General features: G+C 46.2%; 1 protein-coding gene and 1 pseudogene across 4 annotated transcripts in view; one reads left to right on the forward strand and one right to left on the reverse strand.

Moving 5' to 3' along the window:
• Window positions 1–25,265, forward strand: part of astn1 (astrotactin 1) — a 4,064,875-nt gene that overhangs the window by 3,060,739 nt on the left and 978,871 nt on the right. The window lies entirely within an intron of this gene.
• LOC140426620 (RNA-binding protein 3 pseudogene) lies at window positions 19,455–19,915 on the reverse strand (annotated as a pseudogene).

Here is a 25,265-nt window from a genome sequence, read left to right on the forward strand (position 1 = left end):
TGCTCGGACTGGATTTCCAGTGCAGCCACCGAAGCCTGACACTGAAGTTCGGCGGACCCTTGCCCCCCCTTACGGTGTGCTGCCTTGCGACACTGAAAGTCGCACCCCCCTCGCTATTCGCTAACCACACTCCTGACTGTAAGCCCGTCGCCACCAGGAGCCGGCACTACAGTGCCCAAGATATGGCTTTTATCAAGTCAGAGGTCTAGCGTTTACTGGGAGAGGGGGTCAACGAGGCTAGCAACAGCCCTTAGAGAGCGCAAGTGGTGGTAGTCCGGTCCGGGGAGAAGAAACGGATGGTCGTGGATTATAGCCAGACCATAAACAGATTCACGCAGCTTGATGCGTACCCCCTTCCTCGCATCGCGGAAATGGTAAATCGGATCGCCCAATACCGATCTTTTCCACGGTCGACCTCAAATCTGCCTACCACCAGCTCTCCATCCGACCAAAAGACCGCCCCTATACTGCCTTCGAAGCAGCCGGCCGGCTCTTCCACTTCCTCAGGGTCCCCTTTGGTGTCACAAATGGGGTCTCCGTCTTTCAAAGGGCGATGGACCAAATGGTGGACCAGTACGGTTTGCGGGCTACATACCCGTACTTGGACAATGTCACCATCTGCGGCCATGATCAGCAGGACCATGACGCTAACCTCAAAAAGTTCCTCCAGACCGCCCGAGCCCTTAACCTGACCTATAACGAGGGCAAATGTGTTTTCCACAACACCCGGCTGGCCATCCTCGGCTATGTCGTGGAAGACGGGGTCCTAGGTCCCGACCCCGACCGCATGCGCCCCCTTAAGGAACTCCCTCTCCCCCGCAGCCTCAAGGCCCTCAAACGGTGCTTGGGGCTTTTCTCCTATTACGCCCACATACTTGGGTCCCCAAGTATGCGGACAAAGCCCGCCCACTCCTAAAGACCACCACTTTTCCCCTCTCGGCTGAGGCCCAATTGGCCTTCAACCGCATCAAGGCCGACATCATCAAGGCCGCCATGCACGCGGTGGACGAAACCATCCCTTTCCAGGTAGAGAGCGATGCATCAGACATCGCCCTGGCTGCTACCCTCAATCAAGGAGGCAGACCAGTAGCGTTCTTCTCCCGAACCCTCACCGCCTCCGAGATTCGACACTCTGCAGTCGAAAAGGAGGCACAAGCCATTGTGGAGGCTGTGCGGCGCTGGAGACACTACCTCGCCGGTAGGAGGTTTACCCTCGTCACCGACCAACGGTCGGTCGCCTTTATGTTCGATAACACGCAACGGGGCAAAATAAAGAACGATAAAATTTTGAGGTGGAGGATCGAACTCTCCACCTACTCGTACGATATCAAGTATCGTCCAGGGGAGCTCAACGAGCCCCCAGATGCCCTGTCCCGCGGCACATGCGCCAACGCGCAGGAGGACCGCCTGCAAGCCATCCACAATGACCTCTGCCACCCGGGGGTTACCCGGCTCGTCCATTTCATCAAGTCCCGCAACCTACCTTACTCAACCAAGGAGGTCAAGGCCATGGTCAGGGCCTGCCAGGTCTGTGCGGAGTGCAAACCGCACTTCTATCGGCCAGACAAGGTTCGGCTCGTGAAGGCCTCGGGCCCCTTTGAGCGACTGAGCGTGGACTTCAAGGGGCCCCTCCCGTCCACCAACCGTTATGCCTATTTCCTCACCGTGATCGATGAGTTCTCCTGTTTCCCATTCGCCATTCCCTGCACCGACATGACCTCAGCCACGGTGATTAAGGCACTGCACAGCATCTTCACCCTGTTCGGTTTCCCTGCTTATATCCACAGCGACCGGAGTACATCGTTCATGAGCGATGAACTGCGTCAGTATCTGCTCAGCAAAGGCATCGCCTCGAGCAGAACGACCAGCTATAACCCACGGGGAAACGGGGAGGTGGAGAGGGAGAACGCGACCGTGTGGAAGGCTGTCCTTCTGGCCCTGCAGTCGAGAAATCTCCCAACCACCCGCTGGCAGGAGGTCCTACCCGATGCCCTACACTCCATTAGGTCACTCCTCTGCACGGACACAAATGAGACCCCTCATGAGCGATTGTTTCGCTTCCCCAGGAGGTCTACCTCCGGGGTCTCGCTTCCACCTTGGCTGACGGCTCCGGGACCTGTTTTTCTCCGGAGGCACGCGAGGAGCCATAAAACGGACCCCCTAGTTGAAAAGGTCCGACTGCTCCATGCCAACCCCAGTTACGCCTACGTGGAGTACTCCGACGGCAGGCAAGATACGGTTTCCCTCCGGGATCTGGCGCCCGCTGGATCCTCCACCACAGACGCCCCTTCCCGCGCCGCTCCCCTGCAGGACCCGTCGCCCCCTACAACACACCCCCTTCCGGCCCTACCACCCGTTGGTGAGCTCCTACCGTGCGCCCCCCCTTTACACACCCCGCCGGCGCCGGCTCCGCTACCCCCGGCCCTGCCTAGTTCCTCTGCTCCGGCTCCACTACCCCCGGCCCTGCCTAGTTCCTCTGCCCCGACCCGGACCGAAGCTCCAACCGCTGTGCTCCCGGATGTGCCCTCAACCGGGACGTCCGTGCCCGCCGCACCACCGCCCGAACTGTGGAGATCGAGGAGGACGATCCGGCCACTGAGACGGATGGAGCTATGATGGCACTTCACCTCCGCCGGACTCCTTATTAAACAGGGGGTGAATGTGATGAACAGTTACTGCCTTATCATCATGTAAGGTGATGTCCCCTTTAAGACCAGGCTTGGAACCCTGGGGACTCCGCCTCTGGCTCCGCCCATCTGGGAGCCATACATAAAGGCCTGCCTCATGGTCTGTATAGCAGTCAGCTCTCGTCCAAATCTGTAGCATAGTTATTAGCCTAATAAAGCCTTCTTTACAGTTTAATCTCTAAGCATCATTATTGAGGGTACCTCAGTAGTCATGACTGTAAGTAAAGAAATATGGTGACCAACTTGTGCACATCAAATACAGTGGCCAGTTTATTCATTTTAATGATGTCAAGGGACATGGGGTGAAATTCTCCCCAAACGGCGCGATGTCCGCCGACTGGCGCCCAAAATGGCGCCAATCAGACGGGCATCGTGCCGCCCCAAAGGTGCGGAATGCTCCGCATCTTGTGGGGCCGAGCCCCAACATTGAGGGGCTAGGCCGACGCCGGAGGGATTTCCGCCCCGCCAGCTGGCGGAAACGGCCTTTGTTGCCCCGCCAGCTGGCACGGAAATGACATATCGGGGCGGCGCATGCGCGGGAGCATCAGCGGCCGCTGACAGTTTCCCGCGCATACGCAGTGGAGGGAGTCTCTTCCGCCTCCGCCATGGTGGAGACCGTGGCGGAGGCGGAAGGGAAAGAGTGCCCCCCACGGCACAGGCCCGCCCACGGATCGGTGGGCCCCGATCGCGGGCCAGGCCACCGTGGGGGCACCCCCCGGGGCCAGACTGCCCCGCACCCCCCCCCCCAGGACTCCGGAGCCCGCCCACGTACACCTTGTCCCGCTGTTCAAAAGGTGGTTTAATCCACGCTGGCGGGACAGGCAATTTATCGGCGGGACTTCGGCCCATCCGGGCCGGAAAATCCAGCGGGGGGGCCCGCCAACCGGCGCGGCCCGATTCCCGCCCCCGCCGAATATCCGGTACCGGAGACTTCGGCAACCGGCGGGGGCGGGATTCACGGCAGCCCCCGGCGATTCTCCAACCCGGCGGGGGGTCGGAGAATGACGCCCATGTTGTCAAAGCTTTTCTTGTGCACTCATCAGGCCAGAGTCACAAGAATACCTCAGGGGTTTAATGATGCTGCCAAACGTGTTGTAAATGTTTCTGACTATGAACTATCTGAAGGCTTGGAGTTTTTTTCTTGTGCATGACTTCAGTTTTGGTGTGCCTTCATCCCATATCAATTTGGAGGAGGTATTTGCTGAGCTTGAACTTCTCTGCTCCCAGCTACCCCACCACAAATCTGCGTACACTGGAGATGCTGGATCCTTGAAAGTGTGCCTAGCAGATCTAGTGCTCGCATATTGTGGGTTACTGAATGACTTGGCTGATACATGTGCAATGCGAATGTCTGGTAGTGTTACAAGGCCTGAAGGTCAACCCAGCCATACATATCTGCAAACCTGACAAAGGGGCTGGAATAGACACCCTTAACAAATGTGACTATATCATCAAAATGCACAGCTTTCTTCATGACAAGCTCAAATACTTATCCATTTGGCCTGCTGCTAAGCATGAGCAGACAGCCCCATTCAGAAACATGTTACAAAAATGCTTTTTGGACTTATTAATGAGTAATGCTGCCAATAGAATCATAGAAATCCTACAGTGAAGAAGGAGGCTGTTCGGCCAATTGAATCTGCACTGGCCCTCCGAAAGAGTACTCTACCCAGGCCCATTCCCCCGCTCTATCCCTGTAACCCCACCTAACTTGCACATCCCTGGACACTAAGGGGCAATTTAGCATAGCGAATCCACCTAACCTGTGCACCTTTCTGAATCTGGATTCATTGAATTTATCAACTCAGCAACTCGTGCAGTTGAGTTCAATTTTAACAAGAACATGTATGCCCAGATAGGTGGTACTGCCGTGAGATCCTTTCTTGGCGCTGCCCTCATAAAGTTCTTTGGCATTTTTCACACGAAACACGTCTTCGATGGAATGACACTTAACCTCCTACTCCTTGCATATTTCTGATACACATGTTAGCTATATTAGAATCCACAGCTGCATGCAAACATTTCCTTGCACACCTTAATTGGCTCCATCTTGAGCTCAAACCCATTTCTCTTTGAACCATGCCAATTGGTTCACTATTACTCTCCACCATAAGCTTACCATCACATGCCCATATATGCATTGGGATTACCAAAGTTGCTTGAGCTATAAGATTGGTCTTATTGGCAACCTTGTAATTAAGACCTTAGCCATTTGCTTAACATGTACGATTGATTGATTCTGAAATAGGGCACAGCAAAGCCATCATGTGGGATAATAGCTACCCTGATCAAATCATTGCTTGTTGTATATTGCACAAGCTCTTGAATGAGCCTATGGCTGCCAGTTTCGGTCCAGAAAAGTGCCCCGTGTGACTCAGATTACCCTAGGATGAGGTGTTGCAAAGATTTGAGCAACTGGTGAAGCTAGTCCTTTCACACTGCTACATAGCAATACAAGTGGTGTTCCCCATCAATAGGATGCTGCTGTCAAGTCATAATTATGTCTGCCTATCACACAAATAAGGCACTGAATTTCAGTGCCACTGTGATGCGAGGTATGTATGCCGTACGCTCCAATAGCTAGCAATCCACATCAAACAGCATGTCCATTTGGAAAATACTGACCGAACAAGCCCATGCTTGCAAAACTCAAAACATAGTGTCCAACATTAGATATGATTCTGTGAATGGACAGCGCTTGCTAAACAACCCTGATTGTGCTCAGGATAACACTGAAAACCAATTTAAGATTATGAATTCAGCTTGCAATGAAGCTACATATCAACACAGGGCCCTGTTCTATGCAGGCAGAAGGAGCATGTCCATGCATTGTTCCTTTCTCCATTGAACAGAAGCTTGGTGACAGCCATTCCCTGGTTCATTTCCCAAGGCAATTCCTTGACCAATCAGTGTCCACCTGCCTAGTTTGAATTTAAACAGAAGCTCGGCAATTAACTGTTCCCTGTTGTATTCTTCATTTCTAAAAAAAAAAATTATTTACCGGGACATGGGCATCACTGGCCAGGCCATAATTTTTATCACCTACCGCTAATTACTTTTGAGAAGGCGGCTCTTTCTTGAACTCCTGCAGTCCATATGTTGTAGGTACATCCACAGTGCTGTTAGGGAGGGAGTTCCAGGAATTTTACCCAATGACAGTAGCAATATCTCTATCAAACAGAGTCCACTTGCCAACCAATCAGCATTCTGTCATGCAGTATAAATTGCCCTTCCCTTCACACCTGGTATTCTTGCAAATTGTCCTGACAACTGCAAGATTAAAGTTCCAGCAACATGTTTCTTCTTTTAGCAATGCTCTAGGGCTGTACTACCAAGAAAAACATTTTAATGATGTTGGTTGAGGGATAACTGTTCACTAACAGAAGTCCCTCGTTCTTCAAGCACCGATGTGGGATTCTTTTGTGTCACTCTGAGAAGAGTCACCGTCTGCAGTGCAGCACTGCCTCAGCACTGCACTGATTTGGATATTTATGCTGCAGCAAGCCTTTGATGGAAAGCCATTTCTTTTGATGAAGTCAAGCAAACAAAATGTCAATTGTCTTCACAGCTTGGTAGAAAATGGGATAATAGTCTGTTAAGTTGTTTGTTTCAGAATGCTTTCACAAGTAGAAATTACATTTCCATTTGACAAGAATCTACATTAGCTGACACTTTAAACACACTGCCCTACCATCAAAGAAAATCTCTTTTAACAGCTATTTTGTGAAATACAACTGTGATTATTCCTCACAATATGTCTCTGGACCACCATTTTGTACTCAGTGAAAGAATTACCACTTACAAAGGTCAGCGATTACTGCATGAGAAAAGAGCAATTTATCCCTCATACAATGGGCAAGTTATGCATATGGTGCCTGGAAGCTTTCATTATCTTTAAACAATGACAAGATTTTGTTTCAGAATTGAAATACAGGTTGGGTTACAAAAGCAAAATACCAATGTTGGGAATCTGAATTGAAAAGCGCACGCTGGAAATACCCGACAGGTTTGACGGCACCTGTGCGGAGAAAGAAACAGAGTTAATCTTTCAGGTTTGACCCTGCGATGTAATAGGCTTTGAGCAAGTGAAAGAGGGGAACAGGTGGGTAAAAACATTGAAGAGAAAGTCTGTAGTAGGGTGGAGAGATTAAATCACAGAACCACAGAATTGTTATGGTGCAGAAGGAGGCTATTTGTCCCATCATGTCTACACTGACTCTCCAAACGAGCATTACGACTTGGTGCCAATCTCCTCCCTTTCCCCTACCATAACAAGCAGTTTTATTAACTGCCTACCATCAGTGGCTGCATGTTGTCATTATTCATATTTTATTAAAACTGTAATTCAAACGAGAATGGAAATGATTAAAATATTGCTGAATGCTATTGATGTTATCACATAGTTTCTAATTAGCCCAGATCAAATCATTTCCCTTTCCTGTGAATAATTAAACCCCTGGTGAGTATGAGTACATGGTTCACTTCGCATTCCCCCCTATTCAGTGCGCACAGTTCTTTTTTAGGATTGGCTGTTGACAAATCTTTTATGGTCTTTCAGCAAGCTCACATATTTTGTAAACAAGGCCATTAGTACGTGGGAATAGGATTTATGAGCAGGAGTACAAGGAGGCGGAATTGCTAAACTCAGTACCTGAGAGGCTGAGGGTAAGACAATGGAGGCCGAGGAGCACTTCACAGCATAATCAGTTCACTGGAACAAGGGAACTGCAATTAAAATGTAATTAGTACACCTTCAGTGAAGCCTAAACCTCTGCTACTCAAACCCTTCCACCTTACTTCTATTAATATAGAAACTCTGTTCTGGTTGCCATTGGCGGCCTTTCAAACAGACTCGGCTATTCAATGAGAAAAAAGTCCTCTGATATTCAACAATTTACTAATATATGTTTTGTTTTGCCTAGTGTAGCCCAAGGAAGAAATACGTCATGTCATGATGCCACTATACTGAGTACTACAGTAATGTATTAAAGATGTGTAGACCACAGCTACCATATCAAGTATTACAGGAGATTATAATCTAGTCCTCTGTGTGAAGATTGTCCTGATTTTGCATTACTTGGAACTCAATCCTCTTGCTGTCAATATTTCTGTCTCTTTGTTTCTGTCAGCAGCAAAGTTGTGAAGGACTCAATAACAATTTCTTTTTGAAATTGTTTTTATTGAGTTTTCATATTTTATATCCCAAAATGTATAAATTACAAAAGCGCACAAAATAAGCAACACACATATATTAACAAGCAAGTATTTTCACTACAGCTGAGGCCATTGTGGTGTTGGGTGTTCTGACACACAGATGAGCCAACACAGTTGCATATGGTACAACGCTTCTTTATTTAAACTCACTATTTACAGTTTGGTCTTTGCACTCTGCACGTGGGGGGCTCCCTGCTTGTGGTGTTTCAACAGCTCTTTCTTGTTCCCTTCTCCCCAGACCTACTGACCACCAGGTGTCGTGCTCGTGCTTTTTATGTGGTTGGTGTTCTTGTCTGTGATTGGTTGTGGTTTGGGTACTCTGATTTGCCTGTTAGTGTGTCCATCATGATGTGTGTGTTTGAATATCATGACATCCCCCCTTTTTACAAAGATATGTGCCTACGTGGTATTAAATATGATCGTGACGTGAGTGCATCTAAGAGTGTGTGCGTGCCGTGTGCAGCATGTGTCTATGACGGAACTATGTACATGGGGCGATGTCGAGTGCGTCACATGAATCCAGTTGTACCATAACATAACAGAAATACGGAACGAGAGAAGAAGAAAAAAAACTTGAACAGTTGTCCAGTCAGACGACATCTGGAACGATAAACAACAACAGGTTATCATGTAAAATTGTGCAACTTATTAAACATATGAACTCTATTATAAGTCCATTCTAATGGGTTTGCGACGAATTCGGGTTGACCGTCAGGGTGGCACACCACTCATCGGCTGGATTGATGGCATTGACCTTGTTGACATCAATGACGGCAACTCGGAAGGCATCCTGGTCATCTGCATCACTTAACTGGAAGTCTTGATGCGTGGGCTGGACGGTCCTGACTCGTGTGCGAGGTTGTCGAGGATGCGCCGGATCCATGGGTTGAGCCGCACGACAGCGGGCTGCGTAGTGGCCCATCATGGCACATCTGTTGCACTGTCGGTTTTTTGCAGGACATTGCCCTTTTAAGTGTAGACCTCCACAATTGCTGCACGTCATGACGTCACGGCGTTCGTTGCGCCACTGCGCATGCGCAGTGCGATCTTGCGGTGGGCGCGCCTGCGCAGTGCGTCCCTCGTTGTGGCCGTTATTTTTGGCGCGCACCTGCGCGGGAGACCGCGAAAAGCACGGGAAGCGGCCGCTGTCGTCCGGGCCGTGGGGCGGGAAGAAATCGATGGCCTGGATGCGTTCGACGTCGTGGGCGGCCTGGCTTGCCGATTCGACGGCTGGGGACCCCCTCCGTGCCAACTCGGACGCCTGAAATCGGGCAAAACGGCAGGTAGCATTTTCATGGAGGACACAGGCTTCCACAGCAGACGCTAAGGTGAGGCTTTTCATTTTAAGAAGCTGCTGGCGTAGGCCACTAGAGGCAACGCCAAAAACAATCTGGTCCCTGATCATGGACTCTGTAGTGGTGCCGTAACCGCAGGACTGCGCTAGAATCCGGAGGTGCGTCAAAAAGGGTTGAAAAAGCTCCTCCTTACCTTGCAGGCGTTGCTGAAAGATGTATCTTTCAAAACTTTCGTTTACTTCAACTTGAAAGTGCTGGTCCAGTTTGAGGATGACCGTGTCATATTTGGCCTGGTTTTCGCCTTCTTCGAACACCAGTGAGTTAAAGACATCAGTTGGGTGCGGGCCTGCGTAGAAGAGGAGCATTGCAATCTTCGAATCATCCGAGACATTCTGTTTTTCGGTGGCACGGATGTACAGGTCAAATCGCTGCCTGTAGAGCTTCCAGTTGGTGCCTAGGTTCCCCGTGACTTGCATCGGCTGCGGTTTGCCGGTGTGGTCCATGTCCAGAATGGCAGGTTAGTAGGCAGGTATCGATCCACTCCTGTACCATGTGGTGTTGGGTGTTCTGACACACAGATGAGCCAACACAGTTGCATATGGTACAACGCTTCTTTATTTAAACTCACTATTTACAGTTTGGTCTTTGCACTCTGCACGTGGGGGGCTCCCTGCTTGTGGTGTTTCAACAGCTCTTTCTTGTTCCCTTCTCCCCAGACCTACTGACCACCAGGTGTCGTGCTCGTGCTTTTTATGTGGTTGGTGTTCTTGTCTGTGATTGGTTGTGGTGTTGTGTACTCTGATTTGCCTGTTAGTGTGTCCATCATGATGTGTGTGTTTGAATATCATGACAGCCATGACCCCCCCTATAGTCAGCATACATATTTTACATTCCCCAATATGACAAAACACGTATTTACAAGCGTCTATTTACAGTTTGTTTTGGGCCTTAGCTTGGCCTTGGACCGGTCCCCTGCAGCTTTGTCGCTCCTGTTTGTCCCTCACATTCTTTTTGCATGCCTCCCCCCCCCCCCCCCCCACCCTTCCTTCCTCTCCCCCCATTCCCCCTTCACTCCTCTCCCTTTCCTTTTCTTCTCTGATCCGTAGCTCGCCCTTGTTTCCCCCTCCCCCTGACTCTACTGGATGCTGGCCACTAACATGTCTTGAAACAAGTTGGTGAACATCCTGTGGAAGTCCCTTTCTGACCCACAGATGGCAAATTTAATTTTCTCCAGCCTGAGAAGTTCCGCTGTGTCGGACAGCCGGTCAGCAGCCTTTTGTAGTGCTGCCATTCGCCAACTGAGCAGGATTCTCCAGCCGGCGATCAGGGAGGCAAAGGCTAGGGCATCAGCCCCTCTCCCCAAGAACAGTTCTGAGTGATATGATATTCTGAAGACTGCCACTTTTGGGCATGGCTCCACCCTCACTCCCACAACCCTGGACATGGCCTTAAAGAAGGTCGTCCAGTACCCGGCAATTCTGGGGCACGCCCAGAACATGTGGGCGTGGTTGGCCGGGCACCCCTGGCACTGTTTGCATTTGTCCTCCACCTCCAGGAAGAACCTGCTCATTTGCATTCTGCTTAGGTGTGCTCTGTGCTCCATCTTTAGCTGCGTTAGGCTCAGCCCTGTGCATGTGGAGGTGAAGTTCGGAAACAACAATTCTAGACCCGTTCTGGAAACAGTCTGTACTGCCCCTCCATGAATTTGCGATATGAGAATGTTGTGGCTCTCTCAGGTGCCATTGGTGGTCATGTGCAGTGGTATCACTTCCTATGGAAGGATAAGGGTGTCCTTTATCCGCATGGAGTTATCCATGCCAACTATACAAAGAACAAAGAACAAAGAAATGTACAGCACAGGAACAGGCCCTTCGGCCCTCCAAGCCCGTGCCGACCATGCTGCCCGACTAAACTACAATCTTCTACACTTCCTGGGTCCGTATCCCTCTATTCCCATCCTATTCATGTATTTGTCAAGACGCCCCTTAAATGTCACAATCGTCCCTGCTTCCACTACCTCCTCCGGTAGCGAGTTCCAGGCACCCACTACCCTCTGCGTAAAAAACTTGCCTCGTACATTCACTCTGAACCTTGCCCCTCTCACCTTAAACCTATGCCCCCTAGTAATTGACCCCTCTACCCCGGGGAAAAGCCTCTGACTATCCACTCTGTCTATGCCCCTCATAATTTTGTATACCTTGGCTGATTGATCCCTCAAGCTGAACCTGATTTTGTAATTGAATATTGCAGATGAAAATGTCAGTCTTTTCCAGAATTATCCAGCTAAAACAAAGTTACAAGCATTTATTCCTTTCCACACAGTGGTGATGACACCACTAATTTGTCTGGGCGGGATTTACTCACCAACCTGCCGCGTGTTTTTCGGCAGCAGAGGTGGCCCACCAGTGGGACCTACCAGCCCTGCTGTTGTCAACGGGATTTCCCGTTGACTGCACCCCTTACTGCCAGGAAACCCGTGTGCCGATGTGGGACTACATTATCCTGCTGCCGTGGACAGCCAGTAAATCCTGCCCACTGTCATCTGGGCCCAGTGGTCCTGGTATTCCTTAACAGGGCATCACTTAATTAAGTTCTGTCAACATTCTTCATCTTAAATCCTTCATTTATACCCTTCTTTACAGTCAAGGTAATTTATGGGGTGCTTAAAATGGTGGAGAAATCTGGTACATCTGGGTGCCTCCTGAATTCCTGCCTTGTTTCCACTTCCACCTCCTGACAAAAATGACCATCGCCATTGCCTCCCAGAGCCCAGCAATGTGAGGAATTCAGGTTGCGTGTGGGGTTAGAGAAAATAATAAATTTAATGTTTATGTAATTAAATTAAGCGCTCACAAAACCAATTGCTGTTTTTAAAAAAACTCTACCGTGATGATTTTTTTTTCATTGCTTGCTTTAAGTTGACCGTATGAATTGATTTTGAGCTTTGCCGATGAACGAATGTTTATGATTTGTTTTCAACATCACTTGCATAAGTATAAGAGTCAACCTTTCCGAGAAACAGAAGAGACTTGGCACAATTTAAAGTTTTTTGCTCCTTTTTACTTTGCCCGACAGTGCAATTGTTCTTCCCTTCTGCTACCTGAACATGGCATCCATTTGATTAATGTTGCACTGCGGTGTAATTATGCTGTGCTCATCATGTCAGAAGAATTAAATGAAATTGAGATTCATCTTTAGATTAATCATTCCGGAAGATAATTAGGTGCCCTAGCTGTAGTGAGTTGTGTCCACTTTATATGTTAATTTGCTTGAAATACTGCTTTTCCTGAATTGGAATATGGTCCGTGGCACCGGCACCTGTTGAGGGTAACAGAAAACTGCCTGGTCCAATCCCAATATGTCAGTGCAAGAGATGATCTTGCAGGATTCACCACTTTCGAGCACATAATAATATTCAAATCATTTTCAGCTGAATGCAGTTCTAATCTCTGGACATCAATCGGATTTTGCTAAACAGTTGTGTTGCCCCTTTTGTTTGCCATGTTTCAAACCTCTAAATAAATAAGGATTTAGAGAAAAAAAGCAGAATGTGTAATGGTACCACGAATGAGAATGCCACTGTGCCACCATTCAATAATATGCTTCATTTTTATATGTGCTAGCTCCCCAGCCAATGGTATGATTCACCAGACTGGCTTCCGAGACTTGATTTACAAAGAGCAGATTTTTAAATTCTGAGTGCATTGACGAGACTTGAAACCATTTTTAAATATAAAAAAGTGTAATCAACACATAATGTGCTGCGAATTTTTGGACATTGAGCTTTGGATGAAAGCGATAAGTAGCGTTTCAGTTTTCTTTATTTTCTATAGTCAATTTTTTTTTTTCCAATTCCAAATAACTTGATTTTAAGGGGTGATTCAAATATGAGACATGCAACAGATCACAGCCAGCTGAGCTACAGTATATGTAAGATCAATAGTGGAATTTTACAGCACTCCTGGGGATGGGCTCACAGGCAGGGCGGAAGGTAAAAAAAAAAATTATTTAATTTTTATAAATTTAGAGTACCCAATTCATTTTTTCCAATTCAGGGGCAATTTAGCGTGGGCAATTCACCTAGCCTGCACATCTTTGGGTTATGGGGGCGAAACCCACGCAAACACGGAGAGAATGTGCAAACTCCACACAGACAGTAACCCAGAGCCGGGACGGAACCTGAGACCTCGGCACCGTGAGGCAGCAGGGTTAACCCACTGCGCCTCCTTGCTGCCCTGGGGGAAAGTAAAATTGAGTATAGCGGGACATTCAGTGGAGGTGCCTATGCCATGTGGCGAGGCCAGCAGGTGAACCCTGTGTGCAAAGGAAGGCATCCACCACAGAACACCTGGCCCCAGCATGTTCCCAGCCCCAACCCTTCTGCTGCACAACCCCTCCTCCACCCCAGTCCCCCTCGTCCCCTCCTTTCCCATCCCATGTCACCAGGGCCTGCCAGACTGGTATCTGACCCTATTTCCAGCTCTCTCCAGCGTTGAAAAAGAGTCATCCTGACTTGAGACATGAGCTCTGTTCCCTCTCCACAGATGCTGTTAGACCTGCTGAGATTGTCCAGCATTTTCTGTTTTTGCTTCAGATTCCAGCAGCCACAGTAATTTGCTTTTCTAATAATCCCAGACTTGGCTGAGGGTTTCGGAAGACGCAGACTCCCGACGCAGACTGCTGTCGGACTCGAGCACAGACCCAGGCAGTCACTTTGAATATAAAAGTATTTGAACAAATGTCCAGGAATGTTATAATGCTGACAAATATTTTTATTCTCTAAATTGCATTGTCAAAAACAATTACAGAGCTTAGTAATAGAAATGTCACCCTGTCACATTGTTTGTCATCACCAGTCTCAAAATGTTAAATTGGCGGTCTTTTCCCTGTCATTTTTGTTTTCTTGAAAGCTGATCACCTCCTCATGTTTGAACAGGTGTGAAAGCTAAAACATTCTCTTCTTTGCGGCTCCCATTGCTGTGACACTGTCAGCTGATTTTTATTTGCCTCATGCCCAAGAGTTTGCAACTGCACCTTGCTTCACTCAGCTATCCTTCGAGCAATCAAATTACAATCTTTAGATTGGAAACGTGATGCTGAACTGATTTTTTTGTGTGTATTTTCACACACACATCTTTTTTTCCCTTTGGGGAATAGTGGGGAAGTGATGGAAGGATTTCTAAGCTGATTATTAGCCCGTTGAACCACATTATGAAAGCTCCTTCAGCAAGTCCTGGCATTATACTTGAACCCAGAGGTTCTGGTCCAGAGGTAAGGATGCTACCACTGTGCCACAAGGCTGCTGAAGCGATAACCCCTCCATATAAACTGTGTTAATTTAAACACTTATTTTGTATCTGTTTCGAGTCAAAGAAAGGAAGGCTGGCAGCTACAAATGCCTCATGTTCACATACACAAAAGACAGACACAAAAGCGCCATCTTCTGTGGCATCGTAAAATCATTTCAAGTGCAGGGAATGGAGTTAAACGTCTTCCAAATGACAGAGCAGCAACATACAGTGAAAAGCTTCAAATGTGTGTGAAAGGTTAAGATAATCACAGCTACAGTCTGAATAGTGGCTGATGCTTTGGTGACACCACTGCCCTCCAAATACTTCCGTAGCCAATGACATGTGCACTTCCTTTGATTTCCTCTCCCAGTGACAAGGGCACTGCTGTTCTTAGTGATAAAATGTTTCTTTTTCTGTTGCCTTTTCATTTCCATCCCACATTTTTCAAATGAGTGCCGGGGGATTTAACCAAATGCAAAATGCAGCCCTTCCTTGAACATATGTAGGCACGACAGATCTTGCAATACTCTCTAATGGCTGCTATGCTTTTGGGATATAAATTCATTGAAAGCTGCAGGTCATAATATTCCACTTATTTCAGAATGATCTGGAAGCTTAGTTTTTGAAAAATTTCCTTTAAAATGAGTGTCATTATGTGAAAGCAAATTGGCAAGATTTGCTTTTGTTTAGAAAGGCAGACATAGCTGAATAGTTATGCACATCAAGGTTATGCTGATTGTTCGGAAAGGTTGATTGATTGATTGATATTTATTGTCACATGTACCGAAGTACAGAAAAAGTATTTTTCTGCGGCCAAGGGAACGTAAACAGTACGTACATAGTAGACAAAAGAATAATCAACAGAGTACATTGACAGTGGTGCATGAACAAATAGTGATTGGTTACAGTGCGGAACAAGGTCAAACAAGAGCAGCATAGGGCGTCATGAATAGTTAGTGTTCTTACAGAGAACAGATCAGTCCAAGGGAGAGTCGTTGAGGAGTCTGGTAGCTGTGGGGAAGAAGCTGTTTCTATGTCTGGATGTGCGGGTCTTCAGACTTCTGTATCTTCTGCCTGATGTAAGGGTCTGGAAGAGGGCAAAGCTTGGGTGTGAGGGGACTCTGGCAATGCTGTCTGCCTTTCTGAGGCAGCGGGAGGTGTATACAGAATCAATGGGGGGGGGGTGGCACGTTTGTGTGATGCGTTGGGCTGAGTTCACCATACTCTGTATTTTCTTGCGTTCTTGGGCTGAGCAGTTGCCATACCAGGCTGTGATGCAGCCGGATAGGATGCTCTCTGTGGCTCATCTGTAGAAGTTTGTGAGTGTCGATGCCGAATTTCTTTAGCTTCCGTAGGAAGTAGAGGCGTTGTTGGGCTTTCTTTCAATTCGTAATCTTTAATGTTTCATACAAAAAACGTGTTATTAACTTCCCATGAATACAGCTCTTCACAAAAATAAAATGAACCATCCGTGCTTTGAGGGGGCGGGATTTTGAAGTTTGCTTACATAAAAAGGACCATTTTCTTTTATTATTTCGGGAAAAAAACCCAACAAAAGCAACTCTGCGATTATTGGAATGGGGCCCGCTCGGTGACCGCCCAGCTAATATACATTCCTACACAATTTCCTTCAAATTGAATACAAAGAGAAAAAAGTATTTAAAGATACAAACTAGGTGATCGGATTTTATTAGTCACAATGATGAGACCCTGGGCCGAACAGCAGTGTAGATTTGTGGAGGGGGGGGGGGGGGGGGGAGGAGGAGGGAGGGGGTCAGAAAGCCGCCACCGCCGGGTATAAGCAGAGATGGAGCAGCAGCCGCCAGCCTCTCACTCTGGTACATGGACGGGGACAGGTTGGCCAATTATAATCTAGCTGGGAAAACACGAGGCTGGGAATTTAACGAATCTCCATCTCTCCCATAAACAAAAAATAATTAAGGAACAGAAATAGAACATAGAACATTACAGCGCAGTACAGGCCCTTCGGCCCTCGATGTTACGCCGACCTGTGAAACCACTCTAAAGCCCATCTACACTATTCCCTTATCGTCCATATGTCTATCCAATGACCATTTGAATGCCCTTAGTGTTGGCGAGTCCACGACTGTTGCAGGCAGGGCATTCCACGCCCTTACTACTCTCTGAGTAAAGAACCTACCTCTGACATCCGTCTTACATCTATCTCCCCTCAATTTAAAGCTATGTCCCCTCGTGCTAGACATCACCATCCGAGGAAAAAGGCTTTCACTGTCCACCCTACCAATCCTCTGATCATCTTGTATGCCTCAATTAAGTCACCTCTTATCCTTCTTCTCTCAAACGAAAACAGCCTCAAGTTCCTCAGCCTTTCCTCATAAGATCTTCCCTCCATACCAGGCAACATTCTGGTAAATCTCCTCTGCACCCTTTCCAATACTTCCACATCCTTCCTATAATGCGTCAACCAGAATTGCACGCAATACTCCAAATGCGGCTGCACTAGAGTTTTGTACAGCTGCAACATGACCTCATGACTCCGAAACTCAATCCCTCTACCAATAAAAACTAACACACTGTACACCTTCTTAACAACCCTCTCAATCTGAGTGGCAACTTTCAGGGATCTATGTACATGGACACCGAGATCTCTCTGCTCATCCACACTGCCAAGAATCTTACCATTAGCCCAGTCCTCTGTCTTTCTGTTATTCCTTCCAAAATGAATCACCTCACACTTTTCTGCATTAAACTCCATTTGCCACCTCTCAGCCCAGCGCTGCAGCTTATCTATGTCCCTCTGTAACTGGTAACATGCTTCCGCACTGTCCACAACTCCACCGACTTTAGTGTCATCTGCAAATTTACTCACCCATCCTTCTACCCCCTCCTCCAGGTCATTTATAAAAATGACAAACAGCAGTGGCCCCAAAACAGATCCTTGTGGTACACCACTAGTAACTGGGCTCCAGTCTGAACACTTCCCATCAACCACCACCCTTTGTCTTCTTCCAGCTAGCCAATTTCTGATCCAAACTGCTAAATCTCCCTGAATCCCATGCTTCCGTATTTTCTGCAGTAGCCTATCGTGGGGAACCTTATCAAACGCTTTACTGAAATCCATATACACCACATCAACTGCTTTACCCTCATCCACCTGTTTGGTCACCTTCTCAAAGAACTCAATAAGGTTTGTGAGGCACAACCTACCCTTCACAAAACCATGTTGACTATGTCAAATCAAATTCTTCCTTTCCAGATGATTATACACCCTATCTCTTATAAACCTTTCCAAGATTTTGCCCACAACAGAAGTAAGGCTCACTGGTCTATAGTTACTGAGGTTGTCGCTACTCTCCTTCTTGAACAAGTGGACAACATTTGCTATCCTCCAGTCTTCTGGCACTATTCCTGTAGACAAAGATGACTTAAAGATCAAAGCCAAAGGCTCAGCAATCTCCTCCCTAGCTTCCCAGAGAGTCCCAGGATAAATCCCATCCAGCCCAGGGGACTTATCTATTTTCACACTTTCCAGAATTGTTAACACCTCCTCCTTATGAACCTCATGCTCTTCTAGTCTAGTAGCCTGAATCTCAGTATTTTCCTCGACAACATTGTCTTTTTCCTGTGTGAATACTGACAAAAAATATTCTTTTAGCACCTCTTCTATCTCCTCGGAATCCAAGTACAACTTCCCACTACTGTCCTTGACTGGCCCTACTCTTACCCTAGTCATTCTTTTATTCCTGACATATCGATAGAAAGCTTTAGGGTTATCCTTGATCCTACCTGCCAAAGACTTCTCATGTCCCCTCCTGGCTCTTCTTAGCTCTCTCTTTACGTCCTTCCTAGCTAACTTGTAACTCTCGAGTACCCTAACTGAACCTTCATGTCTCATCTTTACATAAGCCTCCTTCTTCCTCTTGACAAGTGTTTCGACTGCCTTAGTAAACCACGGTTCCCTTGCTCGACTACTTCCTCCCTGCCTGGCAGGTACATACTTATCAAGGACACGCAGTAGCTGTTCCTTGAACAAGCTCCACATTTCCATTGTGCCCATCCCCTGCAGTTTTCCTCTCCATCCGATGCATCCTAAGTCTTGCCTCATCGCATCATAATTGCCTTTCCCCCAAATATAACGGTATATACCTATCCCTTTCCATCACTAAAGTAAACATAATCGAATTGTGGTCACTATCACCAAAGTGCTTACCTACCTCCAAATCTAACACCTGTCCTGATTCATTACCCAGTACCAAATCCAATACGGCCTCACCTCTCGTTGGCCTATTGACATACTGTGTCAGGAAACCCTCTGCACACATTGGACAAAAACGGACCCATCTAAAGTACTCGAACTATCGCATTTCCAGTCAATATTTGGAAAGTTAAAGTCCCCCATAACAACTACCCTGTTGCTTTCGCTCCTATCCCGAATCATCTTTGCAATCCTTTCCTCTACATCTCTGGAACATTTCGGAGGCGTATAGAAAACCTCTAACAGGGTGACCTCTCCTTTCCTGTTTCTAACCTCAGCCCATATTACCTCAGTAGATGAGTCCTCATCAAACATCCTTTCTGCCACCGTAATACTGTCCTTGACTAACAATGCCACCCCTCCCCCTCTTTTACCACCTTCCCTGAGCTTACTAAAATATCTAAACCCCGGCACCTGCAACAACCATTCCTGTCCCTGCTCGATCCATGTCGCCGAAATGGCCACAACATCGAAGTCCCAGGTACCAACCCATGCTGCAAGTTCACCCACCTTATTCCGGATGCTCCTGGCATTGAAGAAGACACACTTTAAACCACCTTCCTGCCTGCCTGTACATTCCTGCAACTTTAAAACCTTACTCATGACCTCACTACTCTTAACCTCCTGTTTACTGGAGCTACAATTCAGGTTCCCACGCCCCTGCTAAACTAGTTTAAACCCCCCCGAAGAGCATTAGCAAATTTCCCCCCCAGGGGAAGGGAGGAGGTTGGATCTCAGAACAAGACCAAAGACTCAATGTCACTGGTTGTAGGAGCTGCGTCCTCCATAGCCGCCACCTCCCCGGCCCCGGGAGTAGCCGTCTTCCCGGTAGTCGCCATCGCCCCGATTTCGTACTGCCGAGAGCCGTAGCCGCCGCTTCCTCGTCCGCGTCCGTAGCCGCCACCCCGGCTTCCTCCATAGTCACTACCGCCGGCCAACTTTTTCTCGCCATGGTCCACCCGGATCTGCCGCCAATCCAGGGATTTTCCGTTCATCGCCTCCATCGCGTCGTTGGCGGCCTCGGGGTTCTCGAAAGTGATGAAGCCGAAACCGCGGGACGTCATGGTGTCTTTGTCTTTAATCACTCTCACCTCAGCGATCTGCCCGTACTTGGAGAAAACATCTTCCAGGGCCTGCTCGTCTGTGTCGAAGTTGAGGTCGCTGACGAACAACTTTGCTTCTTCAGTCATGGTGTTGTGATATATCTGCTTGTGTCCGTTAGATTCGGAGCTGCTCCTTAACGGTCCATACCGGCTGCTTTCCTCTGCACGCTGTCTCTTTTTGGGCTTTCTTGACTGTTGCATCAACGTGAGTGGACCAGGACAGACTGTTAGTGATGGTGACCCCCAGGAACTTAAACACTTAAAGCTATCGACCATCTCCACTTCGGAGCCATTGATGCAGATGGGAGTGTGTGTCCCGCTGTGCTTCCTGAAGTCAAAGACCAGTTCCTTGGTCTTTACGACATTTAGAGAGAGGTTGTTTTCGGTACACCATGCAACCAAGTGATCTATCTCCCTTCTGTAGTCTGATTCGTCGTTGTTTGAGATATGACCCACCACAGTCGTATCATCTGCAAACTTACAGATTGAATTGGAGTTGAATCTCACCACACAGTCGTGTGTGCACAGGGAGTACAGTAGAGGACTGAGCACACAGCCTTGCGGGGCCCTGGTGTTGACGACTATTGTGGAGGAGGTGTTGTTACCTATCCTGACAGATTGCGGTCTGTTGTTGCGGTGAGTGTCATGTGAGAGTACCTTTAAGAAATGGTTGTTTAAGAAATGTACCTTTAAGAAATGGGTGTTTATCAGTGATGTCAGAGTGTGGATGGAGCTGGGCTGTCTGTCCGCTTTACTTTCATTTTTGAGCAGGCTGCTATAGAGTGAGTTTTTGTTTTTGTTTTCAGTGTTGGAGCTGAAGCCAGACAAAGCAGGCACTGTTGTTCTCTCTGCCATGAAAAGACTATCTCTTGATCATTTGGTGAATTCAGAATTATAAATGTTCTCAGTAGTGAAGTTAAGTCTGATGTCTTTCTGTTAAAAGGTGGTTTTAAGTCATATGGATGTTAAAAGGAAAGTAAGAATTACTTGTAGTGTTGTATTCTTTGGGGGTTGTATTTGAATTAATGGTTGCTAAGATGTTCACTGTATGTTTTAAAAAGGTGAACTAGAGTTCATTGAATAAACATTGTTTTGCTTTAAAAAATACTTTTCCATTTCTGCTGTACCACGCCTGTAGAGTGGACCATGTGCTCCCTATACGACAATCTATTTAAATGTTATGAGTCAGGTGAACTCTATGATACACTTTGGGGTTCTCTAAACCCTGGCCCATAAGAAATTGGGGCTCGTCCGGGATAAAAGTATATCTATTGGATTGGTTTAGTCAACAAAGACAGTGAGGGGTGAGCATATTGTAAATGCTTTTCAGGTGTGGTATTTTGGTTAAGTGGGAAGTGAGTTGTGGACAATGGCTCTTTCAGAGGCTCAGAAGTTTTGGGGCGTGGAGAGACGGTCACACTCAGTACCTTATGGACAGAGACTAAAAGCAGCCTGTTAGATTTGGCAAAAACATTGCAGGTAGCATTATCTGACAAAATGCTAAAATATGAGGTAATTATGGCAGTGGCTAAGCATTTGAAATTGACTGAGATACACTTTGACTCATTGGAAATGGCAAAAATTCAATGGCAAATTGAACAAATGGAACATGAAAAAGAATTAAAGCAGCTTGAATATGAAAGGGAGAGAGAGGAAAAAGAAAGAGAGAGAGAAAGAGAGAGAGAGGAAATACAAAGAGAGAGAGAGAGGAAAAAGAGAGAGAAGAAAGGAAAACAGAAAGAATAGCCCCAGCAGAACAAAAAGAAAGAGAAAGGGAGATACAGATCAGGGAAAAAGATAAAGAAAGAGAGTTTGAACTTCAGAAAATGGCCATGAAACATGACAGTCAGTTAAAATTGGCAGACGTAAAGGGAAACGTACAGTTGGTTGATAGTGATGAGGATTGTGAGAAAGAGCATCAAAGTCAAAGGCTTGGTGGGGATCTATTTAAATATATCCAAGCAGTGCCAAGGTTTGATGAGAAGGAGGTAGAAGCCTTTTTCATTTTGTTTGAGAAGGTGGCTAAACAAATCAAATGGCCACAGGACATGTGGGTATTACTTATTCAACCAAAGCTGGTAGGTAGGGCAAGTGAAGTGTTTGCATCACTACTGGAGGAGGTATCTGGGACGTATGAGGAGGTGAAAAAATCCATCTTAGATGCATATGAACTAGTGCCTGAAGCCTACAGACAAAAGTTTAGAAATTTAAGGAATGAACCTGGTCAAACATGGCTGGAGTTTGAAAGGATCAAAGAGAGTAGTTTTGATAAGTGGATAAGGGCTTTGAAAATAGACCAAACGTATGAAGCTGTCAGAGAAATTATACTTTTGGAGGGGTTTAAAAGTTCAATTGCTGATGTAGTGAGAACTCATGTGGAAGAGCAGAGGGTTAAAACTGTGAGATTGGCAACAGAAATGGCAGATGATTATGAATTAGTTCATAAATCAAAGTTTGGTTTCCGACATCAGTTTCAGCCTGTGAGGGATAGAAACTGGAGACATGGGAAATACTCAAGTGGTAAAGGCAAAGATGATCTGATGGGAGATCATAAGGAGAGTGTATCTCAGATTAAAAAAGAAATCCACGAGGGTGGAAAAGAAATGAAAAGTTTCAAATGTTTTCACTGTAATAAACTAGGCCATGTAAAGTCACAGTGCTGGTGGTTGAAGTAAAGCACTGGGAAGGCTGATGTGGTAAAACAGGATAAGACAGTAGGGTTTGTTAAAGTGGTAAAGGAAAGCCCAAGTGAAGCGAAGGAGGTCCAAAAGATTGTACAGCCTGATCAAGAGGTGATTGATAAGAAGGTGCCAGATCTCTTTAAAGAATTTACTTGTGTGGGTAAAGTTTACTCATGTGTATCAGGGGGAGGAGGGAAAGAAGTCACAATTTTAAGAGATACGGGAGCTAGTCAATCTTTAATGGTAAGATGAGGAGTTATGTAGTTTGGAATAATATTGCCAGAAAAGTAATATGTGGAATTCACAGCGAGAGGAGTAGTGTTCCATTAGATAAGGTAAGATTGGAAAGTCTAGTGAAAGTACAGCTGGATCGCAGGTGGGAGTGATGCCTACTGTGGTTGATAAGCCAGTGGAACATCAGAAATGAGGCAGATATTTATAGTTCAGGAAAATTGGTGGGGTTACAACTAAAAGATATAGAAATAAAACGGATATATCAGAAAGCATTCATGGAAGAGGAATCTGAGTATATACCACAGTGTTATTACCATAAAAGTGATGTCTTGATGAGAAAATGGAGACCTTTACATATGCAGGTGGATGAAAAGTGGGCAGAAGTTCATCAAGTAGTATTGCCGGTAGGGTATAGAAAGGAGCTGTTGCGAGTTGCACATGAGGTACCAGTGAGAGGTCATTTAGGAATAAGGAAAACTCAAGCTAAAATCCAGAAATATTTTTATTGGCCTGGACTACATAAAGATGTAGTTAAATTTTGTCAATCAAGTCACACATGTCAAGTGATAGGGAAACCTCAAGCAGTGATAAAACCAGCACCCTTAATACCCATTCCAGCATTTGAGGAACCTTTTGCAAGGGTCCTAATTGATTGCGTAGGACCGCTTCCTAAAACAAAAAGTGGGAATCAATATCTTTTGACGATAATGGATGTGTCTCCTTGGTTTCCAGAAGGCATTCCAGTACTTAATATTACAGCTAAAAGGATTGTGGAAGAGTTACTTAAATTCTTTACTAGATATGGACTACCCACAGAAATACATTGGGATCAAGGATCAAATTTGAAATGAAAATCACTTATTGTCACAAGTAGGCTTCAAATGAAGTTACTGTGAAAAGCCGCTAGTCGCCACATTCCAGCGCCTGTTCGGGGAGGCTGTTACGGGACCTTGTTACCTCAAGGTTATTCAGAGAAGTTATGGATAGCTTAGGGATAAAACAATTTAAATCAACTGCGTACCATCCAGAATCGCAGGGAGCATTAGAAAGGTGGCATCAGACATTAAAGACAATGTTGGGGGCTTATTGTCACGATTATCCAGAGGATTGGGATGAAAGAATTCCATTTGTTGTGTTTGCAATTAGGGATGCACCTAATGAGTCAACTAATTTTCGTCCTTTTGAACTACATTTTGGTCATGAGGTAAGAGGACCACTTAAATTGATTAAGGAAAAATTGGTGAGTGAGAAATCGGAAATTACATTATTGGATTACATGTCAAATTTTAGAGAACGATTAAGTAGAACAGGTTAATTGGCTAGACGTCATTTAAAAGATGCACAAAATGTGATGAAACGGGTAGCGGACAAGAAATCTAAAGTTCATAGTTTTGCCAGTGGAGATAAAGTTTTAGTATTGTTACCAGTGGTAGGGGAACCTTTAAAAGCTGGGTTTTGTGGACCTTATCAAATTGAAAGGAAATTAAGTGAGGTAAATTATGTGGTAAAAACACCAGATAGAAGGAAGACTCACCCAGTGTGTCATGTTAATATGTTACTTTGAAAGGGAAAGAGAGAAAAAAGAGGAGATTTTAATGATTCTAACTCAAAGTGATGAACCAAATCCAGATATCTGTGAATTTGACATACCTCAAATTAAATTGGAAAGCAAGGATGTTCTTAAAAATTGGGATAAATTGTTGAGTTACCTTCCGGAGGAAAAACGGACTGACCTGAAAGAGTTATTGATATCACATGGGCAAGTTTGTAGAGATGAATTGGGAAGTACTAAAATGGCTATACATGATGTAGATGTGGGAAATGCTGTTCCAACCAAACAACATCCATATAGACTTAACGCTTTAAAATAGGCACAGGTTAACAAAGAAATTGAGAGTATGCTTAAAAATGGCATAATTGAAGTGGATTGCAGCCAATGGAGCTCACCCATAGTGATGGTACCTAAACCAGATGGTACCCAAAGGTTGTGTGTGGATTATAGAAAGGTTAATGCAGTTACATGGACAGCCTCTTATCCTGTCCCACGTTTGGATGATTGCATTGAGAAAGTGGGACAATCAGCTTTTATTTCCAAACTGGATTTACTTAAAGGTTACTGGCAGGCACCTTTATCCGAAAGGGCGAAGGAGATTTCAGCTTTTGTGACTCCAGATGGTATATACCAATTCAAAGTTATGCCATTTGGCATGAAAAACGCCCCAGCCACATTTCAACGGTTAACTAACAACGTTGTTTCAGGATTACCCAATTGTGCGGTATACATCGGTGATCTGGTAATATTTTAAACTACTGATGGAGTTATTCGATCGACTTCAGGAGGCGGGTTTGGTGGTAAACCTAGTCAAAAGTGAATTTGGAAAAGCTCAAGCCACTTTCCTTGGCCTTACAATCGGACAGGGTCGAATGGTCCCACGGGATGTGAAACCAACAGTCATTGAGGAATTTTAATACCCTCAAGACAAAGGGAAATAATGCGATTTCTTGGCATAAGTGGATTTGATC

This window comes from Scyliorhinus torazame, chromosome 7 (assembly GCF_047496885.1).
Source record: "Scyliorhinus torazame isolate Kashiwa2021f chromosome 7, sScyTor2.1, whole genome shotgun sequence".
Taxonomy (NCBI): domain Eukaryota; kingdom Metazoa; phylum Chordata; class Chondrichthyes; order Carcharhiniformes; family Scyliorhinidae; genus Scyliorhinus; species Scyliorhinus torazame.